The sequence below is a fragment of the Sipha flava genome, unplaced genomic scaffold (assembly GCF_003268045.1).
Source record: "Sipha flava isolate LNK unplaced genomic scaffold, YSA_version1 207_pilon_pilon, whole genome shotgun sequence".
NCBI lineage: Eukaryota > Metazoa > Arthropoda > Insecta > Hemiptera > Aphididae > Sipha > Sipha flava.
Window position 1 is genome coordinate 750760 of NW_020272813.1, and position 19715 is coordinate 770474.

The 19715-nt window shown below is 27.1% G+C and overlaps 1 protein-coding gene across 1 annotated transcript in view; it reads left to right on the top strand.

Annotated features, from left to right (window-relative positions):
- LOC112682651 (RNA-binding protein Nova-1) overlaps positions 1–19715 on the top strand; it is a 79320-nt gene that overhangs the window by 34774 nt on the left and 24831 nt on the right. The window lies entirely within an intron of this gene.

Genomic DNA, 19715 nt, shown 5'->3' on the forward strand with positions numbered 1-19715 from the left:
TGTGTGTGTGTGTGTGTGTGTGTGTGTGTGTGTGTGTGTGTGTGTGTATAATTCATAACTGTTAAAATTAAATTTATTTAATAGTGATAATTGATAGTTAATTTGATAGCTAATAATAATACTTTTACTAAGCTTGTATAATTTCGTCATTAGACATTTTATACAGGGTATCTAGAAATATAATTGAAAATGTTCACTGTACGTAAACAGACCCATAAATTATTTTCCGAATTTTGTGTAAGATTTGTAAGCATGATATTAGTATTAAATAATTTTAATATGACACTAATGGTGGACTTTATTATTGACGGTAAATTATTCAAATATTGCACAAATTCAATATTTTACTTTTTGGAAATTACAGCTAATATTTCTTTAGTGTATAGTAGTAATATATGTATATTTATAAAATCGTTTTTGGTCTTCAAACTTTTTCTAAGAATTTTCTTGAATATTTTAATATTTTTCAAATATATTTTATTAAATCTTAACGTTAATAACGTTATTGTCTGAAATATTTATGTTATCTTAATTAATAAGATTTAAATAATTAAATCAACTTTTATGTAAATATAACTTATAAGCATTTGTAATATTTTAAATCTTAATTTCAAAAAATTGGATTTCGTTAAAGCAAATATATATTATTATCTTGTATTGTCTATAGTTTTCACGTTGTATATTGGTAAAATGATATAATAATCATCATTGTAATGACAATTTTTCAAGAACAAAGATGAATTTATATTATATTATCTTAATATTATAATTTTTAAATTCAAATGAAAATTTGTTGTTCAACGTAAGTATTATAAGGTTGTGTTTCAATATTCAATTTTTCAATGAAATAATAGTTAAGTATGTATGTCGAATGCTTTAATTTAAAGTAATTTTATCATTCATTATAATAGATGGCGATACAAGATATTTTAATAAATTAAATTGTTGGCAAAATTATTTTTGAGTTTACAAAAATATTGCATGTATTGAATCTCATAAGCAACTTAGTACTATTTATTGTTTTATTGATTTCTCACTCTATTTTAGAAAACAAGTAGTATACATTATTACATTATACAGCCATATAAATAATATTAACCTATTAACGACGGGTCGTCGTTAATAGGTTCAATAATTATTTTTTATAATCATTTAAATTGTTATTAACGTATCATATTATGATGTGTAACTATTTACGTATTCGGTGTATTATATTAAGATAAAAGATTTATGTGAAAAAAATAATTGCATCCGTTTAAATATTATGCAAAGTTATTAAATTTGGTAAATTATTTGGTGAGTAAAATTGTTCGTCTTAAAGCGTTTGCTATTATTGTATATTATTAATAACATGTTTTTTAAAAAGTTATTTATTATTTTAACATCCACTTAATAGTACAGATAACTTATGACGAACTCTATTTATATTGACGAGGAAATGTCACCATGCTATATTATTTATATTGGTTGTATTATTGAAATTGTTAAAAGTTGTTTTTTTCTCACTGTAGCGTTGTTTGCTGCACCAGACCGTAGAGAGAAATAAAACAATTGTGGTATAATTATATTTAATAAAAACATGTTATTCAACAATTCTTGAAAACATCTAGTCAGTGGGTTTTTTTCATTATTATTATTTATTATTATTTTTTTTTTTTACGCATAAATGCGCTTCGAGGGGCAACTATACTGCTTAAATGTAATACCAGTTGGAGTATAGCTCAGAGGTGTCCAGTACACTTTTGAAGGTCGAACCGGTTGGTATAGGCTAAAATTCGCGGCGCTGCTGAACCAGTTACAGTAACCTAGTAGAGGTCGTCGGGGTTAGGTAAATAGGTATATGTATACGTATATTCAGATGGATCTGCTTTATGCGACCTTGACAATGTTGTATGTTTGTTTTTTTTCATATTACTATATACATATGAATGTTATATGATAGAACTTTTGCGGTGAAAACTATGACTGTTCGTACATCGTTAAAACGTTCTATAATATAACATCATAATGTTCGTGCGTATAGACTGAGAGACTAATACGGATGGAGGGAGTTGTGGCGCGCGCACGCGCGCTCGTGCGTACCGGGAGAGAGAGATTACGTCAGGTAGTAAAATAATGATTGATAATGTATGCAAGAATAATTGCATCGTAAAAAATTAATAGAAGAAAAAATAAATTGGATCTCATAGATGTTGCCGTTTCGGAATGTACACTGGGGGACTAAACTTTGCATATTTGACACAGCGCAATTGACTAGAACATCCATAATATACGTACACACATATATGTGTACTCGAAAAAAGGAGTTCCAACACGGTAAGTGCGGTGGTTTTTCCACGACCGGGTTGGCGCTATAAAATTGTGCGTTTTGAAGTTTTTCGACTTGAATACGGTGCCTACGTGTGTACGAGTTTTGTGTGTGTGTAAAATCACCGGTGCTTAACCCATACGTTTGAAATGGAAACTGGATTGCTATGTTCACTGCACGCCCTCTCTGTATCCTGTAGGAAGGTGATCAATATGTTTGGCACGTATACGTAGAACCGGTAGTAGAAAACAGGTGTCCAAACTTTTTAGCTCGATTCCGAATCCAGCCATGAGATCTCATCGCTGTCCGCCGCCGCTATGAATGATTTTCAAGTACACGACGACAACTGCTCTGACGAAACGTGTGCTTATATAATATATAAATAAATATATATATGTGTATTGTTGGTCCATTATTTGTTGTATAAGTGAACGTAACTTCGTTGCATCTATACCGAGGTAAAAATGCACTTTTGAAACGTGTGTAAAATCAATAGTGTTTCTAGATTAATAGCGTTCGGTTACAGTTACATTTGAAATTCTAGTTTGTTGACTGGTCTATAAAATGATATATTATGTCCTGTATTGTGCAACATCTAAAATTATCAAGATAGGTTTACATATTTTTATTTGATGTTTCAATTATTAGAGTACATTTTAAGATTTTACCAAGTGTATGCAATTTCAAGTTTTATGGGAGTATAAATAAAGTTTTATTAAACCCAGTCATGTAATTCAGTGTCACTGTTTACAAGACATTTATTTTTTGCATTATTCATTATATTTCATTGAGTTAGGGGAAATATTATGTTAAATTTAGTATACTTGGGATAATGTGTAATTGTGTAATTATTCAATATTAAATACAAATACAAATTTAATTTAATTATAAATTATTATTATAAATTTAAATTTTGAGGTACTTAATGTCTTAAAATAATTTCGTCTATCTATATCTAAATAATTTTTTATCATCTAACACAACACTGATTATGTCCTTCCCATTCAATATACGTTCATAAATATATGTACAGTAATACGGAGTTTAACTTATTGTCGATTTTTCGAACAGTTTTCGAAAGTGAACTTTGTTTGAAATATTTTTTTATTCCTCCAGATCATTACATTTTTTTACTACTCAATATAATGGCATTTTATTTGATTTATTTGATGTTTTAAAAAATGTTTTAAATCTTTAATACGAACATTATCATTATTATTATTATATATTTACGGAATCGTTAAAAGTTTTAAGATTAAAAAACAATACTCAAGCATAAAATATTTCATTACGAATATAATAGTACTTAAAAAGATTTTTAATTTGATAGAATTAATTGGTAAATACATATACATTAATATAATTTGCAGTTTAAGGTTGGCATTTTTTTTTATCATAATACTAAATAAATATAGATAAAATAATTTATTTTTATTTTTAAAGAATAATATAAGTCCATACATACACATTTTTTGAAACGTGTTTTATTTTAATTTTATTATCCATGTAGACTGTATAATTAACAAACTAATGATTCTTTACTTACATTATTATTTTTTTTTTTAATTATATATATTCTTAAATATTTAACATTTTGAAGTGTAATTTGATTTTTATTATTGGAAATAATTAGGTATGTTAAAATCCATAGTTATATTAAAACATTTAGATTTGTTGTTTTAAAAATCTATTTGAACTCCATTACTCAAAACAATTAAAGTAATCAAGTTATTTATATTAATTTAAAATGCTATGTGTTTTTTAAAATTCTATATATATTTTTAAAATATTAATATTTTATTCGAATAATTGTATATAATTATGAATAATGTTTTACATTTTTTTCTAGAGCTTAAAATATGACCTTAGTAGCAATAACATATGCAGTTTTCCTTGAATTAACATTAAAAAGGAAATGTATGGATTAATAAAGATTGTACATTTCGTTAGTTATACATTTATAATAATATACAGTAAGCTGAACATTTGTATTACAGAAATTATAATTGTTTTTAATTACTTACTTATTTAATTTTAAATATTATATATACGAGTAAAAAAGTGATATTTTAAAAACATTATATATTTTTGTTTTTAATAATTCATAACTATTGAATTTGTAAGTTTAGATTCTGAATGAAACGAGTTTAAAAGTTTTAAAGTTTATAAGACCATTACAACAATACCATTTACCCATTACTGTATTACAACTGACCTAGAACTTTCACACTTATTTTTTAAGTTTACAACAATAATGAAGAATAATGCTAAAAGTATAATTTTTTTATATATTCTTTTTTTTTTTAAATTAAAAATAATAAAAAACTTGTAACTAAATTTTTAACATTTAATATAGGTAAAATTTATATTATTTTACTTATATTGTCATATGCAAGACACATTTTAAATGTGTAAATTATACTCTGGGAAATCGTATTCAATTTATATTATTTTTGCCAAAATACGTATTATTATGATTAAGTACTTGTGCCATCATGGGCGGATAGGCTATTTTTGGCCTACCGGGAAATTTTAAAAATTTAAAAAACTTAAAAAAAAAATTCGTTTTCAAATACATTACTATATGAATTTTATTAAGTACCACATCAAAACAAAGCATAACACACAATCCAACAATGTATAACAAGACATATTTTAAAAATCATTTATTTAGTTTTTAACTTTAAAATAATAATATTCCACCAAATACAGGGCTTCTAGCTCCTAATTTATTAATAATGTGTTCAGAATCAATTTTTTTGAGAATATCTTTCTCTACATTCATTAACAACATACTCTCTAATACATTCTGATCTATTGTATTTCTTAAATAAGTTTTATATTATTATAATTTTGTTTTTTAATTTAACTAACTATTAATATTATTTCAAAATTGAATACAATACAATTAATGCATCTATTTACCTTCTAGCTTAGTATAAGTTGACAAATTGTCTGTTATATTAGCATCTCAAAAATGCAAAATATATCTATAATATAAATATACTATAACATCCATTATCAATTAAGTATGTATATCTAATTATACAAGTGTTTAAGTTAGGGTTTTATACTTCAAATAAAATTAAAAATTATAAATATAATAGACACATTCAAAACATAATTTGTATCTTAAATATTTTAAGTATATTTATTTGACAAACCTTACTTATTTTATACTGCTAATTGCTATCAAATGTAAAAATGATACTAAGATACATATTTAAAATATTGTGTAATTTTAGTTAATATTCCTACATAATATTATATAATTATAATAATTAATAAGCACCTATATTTCTATAGATAATTATATATTAAATAATAAAAAAAAATTATTATTATACAGTATGGCACCCATAGTTATACCAATGTGAGTACTTGATTTTACAAAATTTAATTTTTTTTTGCTTAGGGTTTTGACCTTCCTTTATAAGCAAATCTTTCTCCTTTTTTTTCTTTTAGCACTTCCACTTTTATGTATTTTTTTTGGAATTGCCCATTGAATAAAATAAAACAGCAGCACGTAAACGTCTGTTTTAACTGTATGTATTATGCAATATATAAGAACTATGGAATATAATATGTCACAATGATCAACTATACAACTTAAACTATTAACAAAAATGACTAACGAGTAACTGCGAGTAACGTTATGTCTGCAATAGTGCAATAAGTATATAATAATTAGAGTTCTACAATTTGTGATAAGATACCCATAAAATATTAAATATTATAGTACCGCAGACAAATACACGACAGCATTGAAAAAGTTCAATGTTTAGTTAAGATTATCTAAAAATAGTACCTATAACAACATATTTGTAAGTTATTACCCACCTCACCAGTTATCAGTTTCAGCCGTGACCACTACCCGCAGCCACCTAGTAATCGATGTTGTAGTTGGTAGCGCGGCGGCTGCGAGTCGATAAGAAATCTTTTGTAAATAGTAATAGATATAGCCCCGTCCAGACCAAGAAACATTTGTCGTCGACTTTGTCAACAATGTCGGCGACAAAATGTTTCTAAAAATGTCACCAACAAAATTTAAAAACAGGCGCGTCCACACCAAAGCAACATATTTGTTAAACATTTGTGAATTAGTCTTGGTGAAAATGTGGAACGAGAAAGACGTTGCTATTGCTGCAACTGCTTGCGTAATTTTAAGTTTGGAAACGAAAAAGACCTCCAAAAAGAGGTATTGGGTTCGTCCTAGTCTTTTAGCAAAAAAAAAGTACAATGGAAATGATTTAATGACTGATCTTAAACGTGATGACATTGGTCTATATGGAGAATTGAGGTAAAATTATATTTGTTACAAATTAAAATATCAATTTATCTTTATAATTAATTACTTAAACATTTTTAAACATTTTCTTATGTAGGTGTAATGGTAGTTTTAAGAACTAGACTTCGCCTTTTTACATTCCCGATAAAATTGACTAATCAAGTTTTTCATTTTTTTTTCGACTACTAATTTTTCAGTATTAAGAATTTTTGAAATTTCACACCACGCATCATTTTTTTTAAATTTATTTTTATACTCGGGTTGAGTTTGGTCCCATAATATTTGTTTTTCATGGTATAAATCAATTAGATGACAAACACATTCTTTCGACCATTCCATTATTTGATAAAAAAAAAGTTAAATATCCGTTCAAAAGAAATGTACTGGTTAAAATATGCGATACATACAGACGGACCAGGTGAACTTAAACGGATCACCAAATATGACGTGTATTTATAAATGTTTATCGACAAAATTTTACCGGTCTGGACGTGTCAATACATTGTCGGTGACTATGTTTATAAACATTGTTGCCTTTTTCCCGAGTCGAATGGAAAACAAAAATTTGTTGGAGACAATGTCGACACAATTGTTGGTCACAAATTTCAGAAACATTTCTAATTTTTGTCACCAACATTGTCGGCAACACATGTTTCTGACAAATGTTTCTTGGTCTGGACGCGGCTTTAAGCTTTTAAATTATAATATTTTATTTTAAAATTCAAATTTCTATCGTAGGTAATTGCATAATAAAGGGCCCCATTACCGAAATACGAAGGGGGGCCCACGGGAAATGCACGTTTTCTCGGTAAGCCTATCCGCCCATGTGTGCATTAATTACTTGGTATCTTTTAAAGTAGTTATTAGAATAAAATCAAATATAAATTCTTAACATTTTAGCATAAAAAGTTACTAACTTTTTTTTTTTAAAAAAAATTTTAAGTATATAATTAAAATCATTTTTGTACCATATAAATATTTATTTATTGCAAGATTAACTTTGACAAATATAAGTTATCATCGTTTCTGTATTTCAAGATGAAATTTTAGTGGAATTTATGAAATGTTCGTATATTACCATCTTTAGTATTTTGAACACAGAATTGGTGTTCGTACAATAAAAGCCGTAAATCATTATTTTCGATGTTCCTATCGAATGATTAGAACGGTTATGATCTGAGAAATGGCAAGTTAAGTATATTTTTCAGAGCAAGCTCGTTAACTTGTGTAACATAACAGTTACATCTAAATATATCTAGAAAATGTTCGGGGTATTTATTGAACTTAAATATTTTGTTAAAATCGGATTTTCCATTGGTTTTATTAATAGCATGACTTTGATATGCATGTCAATATAATAATTCTTGATTTTGGGCGTCAGTCGTTTCCGTCAAAAAACTTAATTTTCGTTTTCGTCAAAACGGAAATGTTCGTTTCCGCCAAATCTATTTCTACACAACTGTCTTAATTATAGTTTGAGAACCATTTAGAGTTAACCAGAGGCCATCACAGAGAGGCGGTTCTTATCGACCTCCCAAAAAATTGTTCGACTTAATTTTCGGATTCATATTTTTGAACTTTAATTGAATTTGATAATTAAATTTGTATATGTATGTATATAAAGTCAAATATTTTTTATAATTCTATTGATTATTTATTATTTTAAATAATTGTTACATACATTTTTTAAAAACGTCATTTTTAAAATTTTTTATTTTTATATTCTTCTATTGCGTTTGTTGTATTTATTTATCGTTTTTTTTTATATTACATCTTACAGAATAATTTATAATATATATAATAACATACATATATTATTCACGATTCACGCTACTATGTTGTCGCAGTACTGACATTCGATCACAGAACTTCAATCCCGATAACACAGACACTAACTATGCATGATATATGTTAAAACTAGGCTTAGGGACTTATAGTTCTAAAAAATACACAAATATGCTTCTAAAATCATTAAAATATGCATTATAATATGCATTTATACGCATTAAAAAAAAAAGACCTCATAGTACATAAAATAAAACGTGTCCATCGAATTAAAATATATTTTTCAACTCCGAAACAATACTTTCTAGGCGGCTAATCGTAGACTGTTGTAATTAGCTGCATTTCCCCAGCCCCTCCCATCGGACTTTCGAGTTCAAATTTTTATAGTCGTTTGTGCTTTTTATCCCGTCGTTTGTGCTTAACCCGTTTCTGAGTTATCGAATTTTCTAGGCGGAGGGGCTGGGGACATGCTCAGTATCCCCGCTACCTTGGACTTTCGTTTTTAAATTTTTACAGTCGTTTGTGTTTCGTTTATGTTTGTGCTTTTATTTCCGTCATTTATGTTTAACCCGTTTCCAAGATGTTGAACATTGAAGGAGGGAGGGGCCTAAGGACATGCTTAATAAATTCAAAATATATTTAAACAAACTTTTAGTGTATATTGTTTTATTAACACATTTTATAAAGTAAACTAAGTATATGTAAGTAACTAATTTTTTATGTATTATTGACCTTTTCGTTTATTCGGCTACTCGTAAACTGTTGTACTTTCGGCATTACACAATGTTACAAAATAAACGCGTACGACGTTTTACGAATGAATCGACGTTGTGTGGTTGCGAGACGCAAAAACAACACAAATAATAATTGACTGAACTGAAGACTAAACAAATAATCTATTATTCTATATCTACTATTATCTTTATCGACATACAATTTATATCCAGGGGGTTATACGGTTGATACGGGGTTATAGTATTATTTATACTTAAACAAAAATTATAACGAGGTATGAGAGGTAGTTTGCAGATAGCATATTACTAAAAGTCCTCTTGGTACATTTTTTTTTCGATCGGTTGAAATATGTATATATAGTTATATGTATCTATAGTTTTTAATTTTAAATAATAAAATTTGAGAAATTTGTCAAAATATGTAAAATAAGCATAATAATGTTAAAATAAGCACTCTCTTGCAAAATCTATCAAATATGCAAAAATATGCACATTCAAATTTTAAATCTGACATCATGGCACCGAGAAACGAATTTATTTCGCACTCTGCTATATTTAGCAATAATTAAAAAAAGTGTGCAAATGCTAGAAGTCCCTAAGCCTAATTATGATATTATTACAAATAGTGGCTTATGGAAGTAATTGAAAATTTCCTCCCTCCTTTAAAAGTTGGTGACAATATGCTGGTGTCAATCCCGTCTGTGGATCGAGGACGAGGTGATGCAGCCAACCTTCTTGCAATTATCATAGAAAAAAGATGGCAAATTTCGTATGGGACTAAAGAAGGGATTTCAAGCACATGGCTGGAGCGGAACAGCTTGGCAGCTACAAAGTACTGTTCTCTGACGATTGCAGACGTTTAACAAAATTAATTTTCATTTCGGGAAATTTTTAGATTGGGGTCAGTTGAGACCGGACAAGGCTATTGATCTATATATTGACGTACTTGTCGTACGAATTGCACATGTAAAAAAAATAATATGATGTGTAATTCGGCATGTAACTCAGGCCATACTTGCCAAAATATTTAAATATAATACAATTTTTTTATTTAATTTTTTTTACACATTAAAATGTATTTATTATTTTATTATATTTAGTGTTTTATACATTTATTTAAATTAAATTATGCTTTATAATTTTTTAAGAAGGGCCTTGCCGATTTCACGTAATCGGCAGTATTATAGTGAAAACTGTCAAAAAGGAAATCGCATGGGATCAACAAAAAATTCCGCTTTAAGCAGTTTTCCGCTTTATTCAATAAAACGGAAAACTTTCGAATTATTCGATTATCCTTTTATATTTATATCGATCAGTAGATATTTTTCATAGACACTTATATTTTGGCATTTTTATATTTAATACAATGATCGGGAGATAAAATTAAAAGTGTATGTACAACTATTGGTGTATGACTGTTTCACAGTTACTAAGAAGAAAGTTCGTACGGTTTATGCGATAATATGCATTGTTTGTACATATATTGTACGAATATATGTATAGAACAATTTTATCTTCTTTATCTATCACTATTTAAAGATGTACATACAACGAAGTGAATATCTATATTTTAAGTTTATAGTACACATGCGCGTGTCATTTTTCTGGATTATGCAAGGTTTTTACTTAAATAGAACTTACAAAATCGTTCCGTTTCCGCGTTAAGAAGGTTCCGTTTTATTGAGGTTTAGCATCTATATAAAACTATAGGGACGTGCCGGGATCATAGAAAAATTCCATATTAGAATGTTTTCCGTTTTATTCAGGGTCCGCTTTAGACAGTTTTCACTGTATGTACTTTGAGTTGCTAATTTCACGTATTCGATGAAAAGGCTGCTGATTTCATGTAATTGGCAATTTCATAAATTCGGCGTAACGTATACATTACAATTTTAATAGTTATTTTATATTATATTAAACCACTGAGTTATTTCGTCTATGGGCGTTTAGTATATTTAGGGTAAAATCATATTATTATTATTTAGCGCTCGGACCTATGCATTTTTATTTTCGTTACACTGACATAAAATTGTATTTAATGTATTTCTTATAAATCTCTATATGTGTATTATAATTTATAACCATCAGATTATTAAATTTGATATTAATAGTTTCAAATAATTTATTTACACACTACCAAGCAATTGTTTTTGTTAAATCTCTCTCTCTCTCTCTTTCACTCTCTCGTCTCGTGATCATAGTTGTCGTCGTTGTCGAGTTCGATTCACAAATCACGATTGACTGGAAAAAAAACGTGCCTAATATTTTATTTTCAATCAATATGAATGGAAAGCTCATACAAGTACAAATGCAAATAAACGAGTTATTTGGGTTTTTTTTTTAAATTTGGAAGGAATTGACGAAGATATTTTACGAGAAAAATCAAAGCAATTAGTAAATATTTATAGTGTTTATAACAGGAACTCGAGAATGAGATAATATAATTTAAACAATAATGAAGTATTTTTCAGAAGATGAAAAATTATCTATGCACAGTTTTTTTTGAAGTATTAACAGTATCAAAGTTAAACGATTCATTTCCTAGTGTTGAAATAGCTTTAAAACTTTTTATATTTATACCATGTTCAAATGCTAGCGGAGAAAGATTTTTTTCAGTTTTAAAAAGAGTCAAGAACTACCAGAAAACATAATTATCTAATGAAAATATGTCATAGTTGTCTCTAATATCTATTATAAATATTTTTCTAAAAAGTATAGGTTGGAATGATATTATTAAAGAGTTTGCTGCAAAGAAAGCTAAAAAATAGTTGTAAATGTTTTATATTGAATAAATTTGTACTAAAATGTTTATATTTAGTACCTACTAAGGTCTATAAATTTAAAACTACCGGTGTTACAATATGTTTATAAATATAAATTAATTAAAAAATCTTAACTAAGTTGTTCCTTGTTGTATTTATATATATATGTATACATGTACTATATATATATATTGGTTTATGGAGGGTTTGAAGGGCGACATTTTAAAATCTGCCCCTAAGCAGCAAATTTGTTAATCCGACACTGTTTACAATAAATCCTTGCAATATTTTTTGATTCCTTATAATTTCCTTACATTAAGAACACTATTTTATACTATTTTAAAATGGCCTATGGGGGGATCTGACCCCCACATCATCCCTTGTATACGCCCCTGCGTGGAAATTATTGAATGTAAATAAATTATCTAATTGCAGATAAACAAGGGGTTCTCAAACGCCATCACAATAATATAAGTAGAAATAGATTTGGCGGAAACGAAAATCGAACCTTTTCGTTTTGGGGAAAACAATACTTGGGGAAATGAAAATCAAGTTTTTTCGCGGAAACCGCCCTTGATTTTACACTTATTTATTTTCTACGTTTTATATGCGTATGAATATAATTTAAAATTTTATTTTAATTTAAAATCAAATTTATAAATTTAATATACATACATTTATTATACATTATTATCTTATATAGATGATAATGTTATTAAAAAAAAAGGTCTATAAAATGTATTAAAATTGCTAAACATTAAAGACGGATAGTTAAATGTTGAATTTAAAATAAATTTGAACTGATTTTGTATTTAATATTTTTTAAGAGAGCTATTATTAAACTTAACTACATCTGTGGAACAAATTTAATCGATATTAGAATCAAACGTGAGACATTTTTATTCTAAGATGTAGAATAAATATAAAAGAATGTTTATGAGCAACTATCTCTAGCTCTTATCTTTTGACGTATCACAAGCAATATATCAAAATAAACTCAAAAATGTCATGTTAAATCAATTGCTTTAAGTATTTTGTTTGCAATTTATCCAAAGATCAATATCCCTGAATCACTCTCTTACCAATCTTATCATATTTAATTTAAATCATACATATTCTTTGTTCAAAAACAATTATTGTGACTACTCAGGATTTTCAACTCAAAGATTATACTATACCCACTGTGATATATCCTAATAAATAATAAAGATAATCGAATTCTGTTTTTTTATGTAACTTACAGTTAGGTCTAATAAAATAATAGGTCTTATGTAAGGTCTAATATTAGAGTTACATTATTTTATTTGGGTATAAAATTTAAAATTTTTGATTTGATTATTTTTGAAAAACTTGAAAATAATAATTTTATAAAATTAATTTATTCTGCTGAAAATGTTGATGTTTCAAATTTTTATTTTCATTAATCTCATGGGTAATTATATTTTTTTAGTTCACAGAAAAGGTTAATGTATTATTTAATACTTCTACTAATACTACAGAAAACGACATGGTATCAAAATTATGTTATAATTAATATAATTAATTAATTGTGTTTACTAAAAAAATATCTAGAAATTTAATTCATTTTGATTCGTCTTGATTATTTAAAAAAATAAATCAAAGTAGAAATATATTCGTGGGACATTCTATATAGGTATAAAATAATTATTACATTTACTTTACTAGCTAACCTAATAAGGGCACAGAAATAATTTAAATAATCTAAAACATTAGGTATATTCAAAGTAATTAATTAAATAATAATATTTTTATCTTTATATTTTAGTTAAGTTTTATGTTTATTTGCATTTTTATGAACAAACAATTTTTATATTTTATTATATTATTGAATTAACTTCAATGTTTAGTTATATAAATAAAAATGAATTGTATTAATTTACCATACAATTTTTTATATACATATTTATGTAGGTATTTATAAACCACAGGGATTAATGTTTACAATAACTTAAAACTTTAACTGTAAACCTATATATATATATATATATATATACACGTAACAATTAAAATTTGGGAAAGTTTTAATTTGGAGAATAATAGTATCTTTATTCTTTATAAATTATTAAAATGTGAGACAATTTATTTGGGCAGCCAGCTATGTCTGAAGTTCTACTGAACTAAGTTTCATGATTTTTTTTTCAAGTGCAAGTACTCGGTGTGCAGATGAGCCATCTAATGAGAAAAGAACTAAATTAGTTAGTAAAAAAATAGTTAATTTCACTATAGTTAGTTTTAGTTTAATTATTTAATTTTCAAAGTAGTTGCGACCAGGGCCGTAGCTAGGGGTTGGCGACATGGGCGATCGCCAAGGGCGCACAAACCATAAGGGCGCAATACATTTTACATTGTTATAGCATTTTTTTTTTTTTTTGTATTAGAATTATGTAAAAGGATAAAATTGATAATAGTATGTTTAAAAACGATTTTGTCACACTACTAAGTGAATGGACATTGAAATTAATATCCAAATTTCCTAGTTGTCTATAAATACAGCTTATAAGCAGTTTATACCGGATTAAGTGTAGGTTTTTTGTGTTTATCAGTAGAATATACTTGGGTATGTACTTAATCTGGTAATTAGAAATATGATTTCTCATGTGAACTAAAAGTACCTATAAATGATTGTTGGAATATTATTATTCCATAATTATTATTAGTATTGTTGATAATGATATTATTGCATGGATCGTCTTTATAAGTATTTACTATTTATTTCTCGTTCAACCTTTCAAGGTACAATATTGTGAACTACAGAAGACTGAGAAAAATACGTAAGTAAATAAGTGCAAAATAATTCTTTTAGATTCTGAGTGAAGCGAAGGATCTTATGATTTTATAATGATGTTTATTTATTTATTAATTATAATTATTATTATTTAATAATTTATAATTATCAAATACATTATTAAAACATTTTTAGTAATAGAATTTATAAATTTATAAACTTTTTACATGACAATATTTAATCTTTTTCTTTTTAATATTTTTCTATTTTGTTCGATTGTACTCCTGATACTTCCCATAAAGAACAAATGAGTCAAATAATTAGATATATAGAAATAAAAAATGGTAAATGTTTCATTAGAGAAAGCTTCATTGATTTTATTATAACTAAAGAGAAAACTGGACAGGGCCTGACTAACGAAATAATTGATAAATTGAAAAGTGATGGACTGGATATAAAAGATTGTAGAGGGCAAGGGTTTGATAATGGCAGCAATATGGCTGGATGTTATAACGGTGTCCAAGCTAAAATAAGTCAAATAAATGAATGGGCTAGATTTGTTCCTTGTGCAGCTCATAGCTTAAATTTAATTGGACTTCATGCATCTGAAACATCTATTTCAATGGTTACGTTTTTTGGTACAGTTCAACGAATGTTCACTTACTTTTCAGGGTCCACAGGAAGATGGGATAAGTTAATGACTGCTCTAAAAATTACATTAAAAGGACACTGTGATACAAGATGGTCGTCGAAAAGGCGTGCTATTACTGCACTTTGTACACATATTAACGATATTTATGTATTACTACAAAACATTTCAAAAGATTCATCTAATAATACTGAAACAATATCAGGCGCAAAAATTCTTCTTGAACAAATTAATGTGAAATTTATTTGTTTATTACATGTTTGGAAAGATATTTTAGTAAATATTGATAAAGTGAATTGTTCATTACAATCAAAAAATATATCAATTGACTGTGCAAATATTATGCTAAAAGGATTATTAACAATAATGAAACAAATGCGCGATACTGGGATTAAAAATTATGTAAAAATATCTACAAATTTAGCTGTTAAACTTGAAATCGAACCAAATTTTCCGGAAAAACGTAAGAGAAAAAAGAAACGTATGACATCTGATCTTGCTGAAGACGGAGGACAATTATTAACACCAGTAGAGGAACTTGAAATTGAGTTTAAAGCTGTGTTTGACTCTATAATTGTTCAGTTGAATTGGAGATACGATAGAATGACAGATATCGTTTCCGATTTTGAATTTTTAAGCGGTAATTTCTTATACAACCAGTTGGATGATCAAATCAAAAAATATGTGGCAGACTTAGCAATTAAATATTCTATTGATTTAAATGGGCCAGAGTTGTGTTTAGAAATGTTACACTTCAAAAATCAGTGTAAAAGTTATTTTCCTGACTTAAAAGTTGCTACACCGTTAGATTTCCTTAATATGATACATGCAGAATCAATTAAAGATGTTTACCCGAACGTTGAAATCGCTCTAAGAATATATCTCACTCTCCCAGTAACTGTTGCTTCGTGCGAAAGAAGTTTTAGTAAATTAAAACTTATAAAGAACTACCTTCGATCAACTCTTGGGCAAGAACGCCTAACAAATTTGTCTATTTTGTCAATCGAACAAGTTATGGCCAACAACATTGATTATGAGGATATAATTAATGATTTTGCATCAGTAAAAGCAAGAAAAGTTAAGTTTATTTAAAACTTGTATATTGAAAAACTTTAGTATTCATTACTTTTTTATTGTTATTATAGTGTTTTTTTAAGTTAAAGTATTATTTTTTACATTATTTTAAATAAAAAGCTTATTCAATTAATTTTTTCGATTAATTGTTTTATTGAAAGTATATCTTTTAAAAAATAAAAATAGCGCTGTCGATATTTTAGTACACACGACGTTAAAGTTAAACTAGTAGATACTAAAATAATTAGAAGTTACCACGTCTGAATTATTATTTGCTGGAAAAAGGCGCAAAATTTTGTTTTGCCGAAGGCGCTATGAAGGATAGCTACGGCACTGGTTGCGACAGGCATTTAAATTTCCGATTCTATATAAATATAAATATTCTATTTCCGATTTCGTCGTTTCGTGTACAACACTGAAATAGAGAGAACAAAAAAAAAAAAATTGGAATATCAATTAATTCCCATATTAGATGATAGAAATTGTTTATTTCGTTCTGTGGCATATGTAATATATTGGTACGCAAGAAAAATATCGAGGTATTCGAGTAAGATTTGTTAACTAGGTGATAAATAATCGAGAAATGTATAAAGAATTTGTCATTGGTGATCTTTCGTATAGATTACCTATTTATTACTATGTTATCGAACATTTAATGAGTACAGATGGCATGTATGCTGGTCACGTTGAACTTGAATGCATAATCCAGATTAAATATTTTGAGTGTATAGTTCTAATGATCTTACTGAATGGTTCAGGTAATGGTTAATGGTCCAGATGCTATAATGTGTAATTTACTTTTTTCTGGCCCTGTTATTGCAGGACATTATAGTGTTTTAATCACGACACCAAAACGTTTTTATAACGTTATGAGTATAATGTTAAACTATTCAAAAAGCGATTGAAATCGATAACAGATAACATATCGGTAAACGATAAAGGATGAAAAAAAGGAGGGGGGGGGGTAACGGATAACATATCGGTAAACGATAAACGATTGATAACAGATAACGAACAGAAATGAAAAACGATTAAAACTAATACTGAATAACATAAAACGATTAACGATTGAAACATAAAAGAAATTGCCATGGAAAAATATTTATAACTATCAGTAAAATGGATTTGGAACATAGTTATTTTTGTAAAATTGACTTAAATTACTAGGTAATTTAAATAAAATAAATATAAAAGGATTTTTAAAACAGCAATACATTTATCAACTAGTAAAATATAAATAAAGGTACGGTTTCCCTTGCGTAATCCAAGATCGCGGTCAGCAATCTAAATTCGATCGTGGCGCGAACGCGAACTGACTGCTTCAAGAGCAGTTAAATTGCGTTCGCGCCGCGATTAATTTGTTATTTTGAAAACAATTATGATATGACACTCATTTATGATTGACTGCTAGTTCTCTAAATTTTATTTCATTATTTTTCAAATGACCGTTGATTAGTATTTCATAATAACCTTCCGTACTTCTCTTTGTAAATAATTGATCTTGGCCTTTTCTTTTTTTCTTCTGACAAATACAAGAGCAAAACGTCATCATCTTCTTCTTCAAAAAGAATTTTCAATATATTTACGTCGTCAGATGTATCCATTATAGTTTAAAAATTCACAATATGTTTCTTCACTCATCAAAATATTAAGTACAACTGAATAATGAGATCTAAATTAAATTATTACTACTCTATTACTCTCGATCGCGACGTAAAATCGTCGTTCAGAATAAACCAAGACACGAACGCGATCTTAATTCGTTGATCGCGTTCGCTGTCCGCGGTTGCCAACTGCGTTCGTGATCGCGCAAGGGAAACCATACCTTAAGCATTACCAATTATACTTTCTGAAATTACGTTGGATGTTGTTGGCGCGGAACCCGTATTGCCTGCCTTATCAAAAATAATTTCGGTGAACACCGATGAAACATTATATAAAAAAAAAAAATAGTACATAATACACCATATATAAGTTATAAATTGACAATACATTTATATTTTACGTGATATGTGCATTTTATTGTTGTTTTATAACAAATATGTTTGCTCTATTTATAAGTAGGGCTCGGAAGTTCTAGCAAATACATATTTTTCTTAGTTCATTCTAGAACATCCAAAGTAAGATACAAATATGTTTCTCACTACTCGAATATCATATACAAAATTTAATTTAACTATTTTTTGCATATTTACGGGTTTTATTGCTAATTTGCTAATTTAGGGATTATAGTGCTATTTTTGGGCATATTTTCACATAATGTAGGAAATAATCACATTTTGTTGATAATAATTGTATTTACTTAGTTATGTTTTTAAAAATATTTTAATTATTGGAAATAAATAGACTTCATCAAATATTATTTTATGTTTTCATCGACTATTTGATGTATTGATAGTTAGTAACGTAATTTTTATTCCCTTATTATATCATTGCATTAAATTATCAATCATTTTAATAATCTAAGTTAATTTCCAAGGTAAATACATAAAACAATTTAATTTAGTACATTTTTGCAGATACATTTAAGTAATTTAACATTTTTGTTAATAGTTTATAATTCAATCAGTCCAGACTGTGTCTAATAAGTCTAACAATTTATAAAATTACATTTTTTTCAAGTTAAATGCATATTTTTTTGATTTTTCGTGCTATTTATAGCGCATATTTTAGAGTTTTTAGTGCATTTTTAAGAGCTAAAAAGTAACATTTTTAATGCTACAACTTCCGAGCCCTGTTTATAAGTTATGAGTTATGAAAATTATAAAAAAAAAAAAATATCGTTAAAAACAGGGGTGAATTGGTACGCGGGTATACGACGTATACCCATCAGCAGATTTTCGATTTTCGGCGTATACCTGATGTAAAATAATATTTTACAGGTATACACTTCTAAAATAACTTGAAAAAAAAATAATAATAATTTAATAGTCCATTGGAAAAAATTGTTATGGACTACGAAATTGATTGAAATATTTATCTGTTGAAGATTACACGGTACGCTGTGTTTAATGTATTTTATTAACTGTAGTGATTAATATTGAATAAAATAGTATGGAGTGTCGACATTCAGCCGATGGTTCTTAAATCTGCATTATGCAATTTATAATGCGCTGCAAATGTATATCTTGTGGTGTTATATTTTAAAGTCTTAATAGAAGTTATAAAAATGTAGTTACAAAGGAATAATTAAATTTTTTCGAACGTATCAAAAGAAAACAATTGTCAATCGAAGCCAGAAAATTTATTCTAGAATTAATATCCATTTTTTTTTTTAGTGGGTATACTCACTAAAAAATATTTACAAATACACCACTGGTTAAAGGTAATATATATATATATATATATATATATATATATATATATATA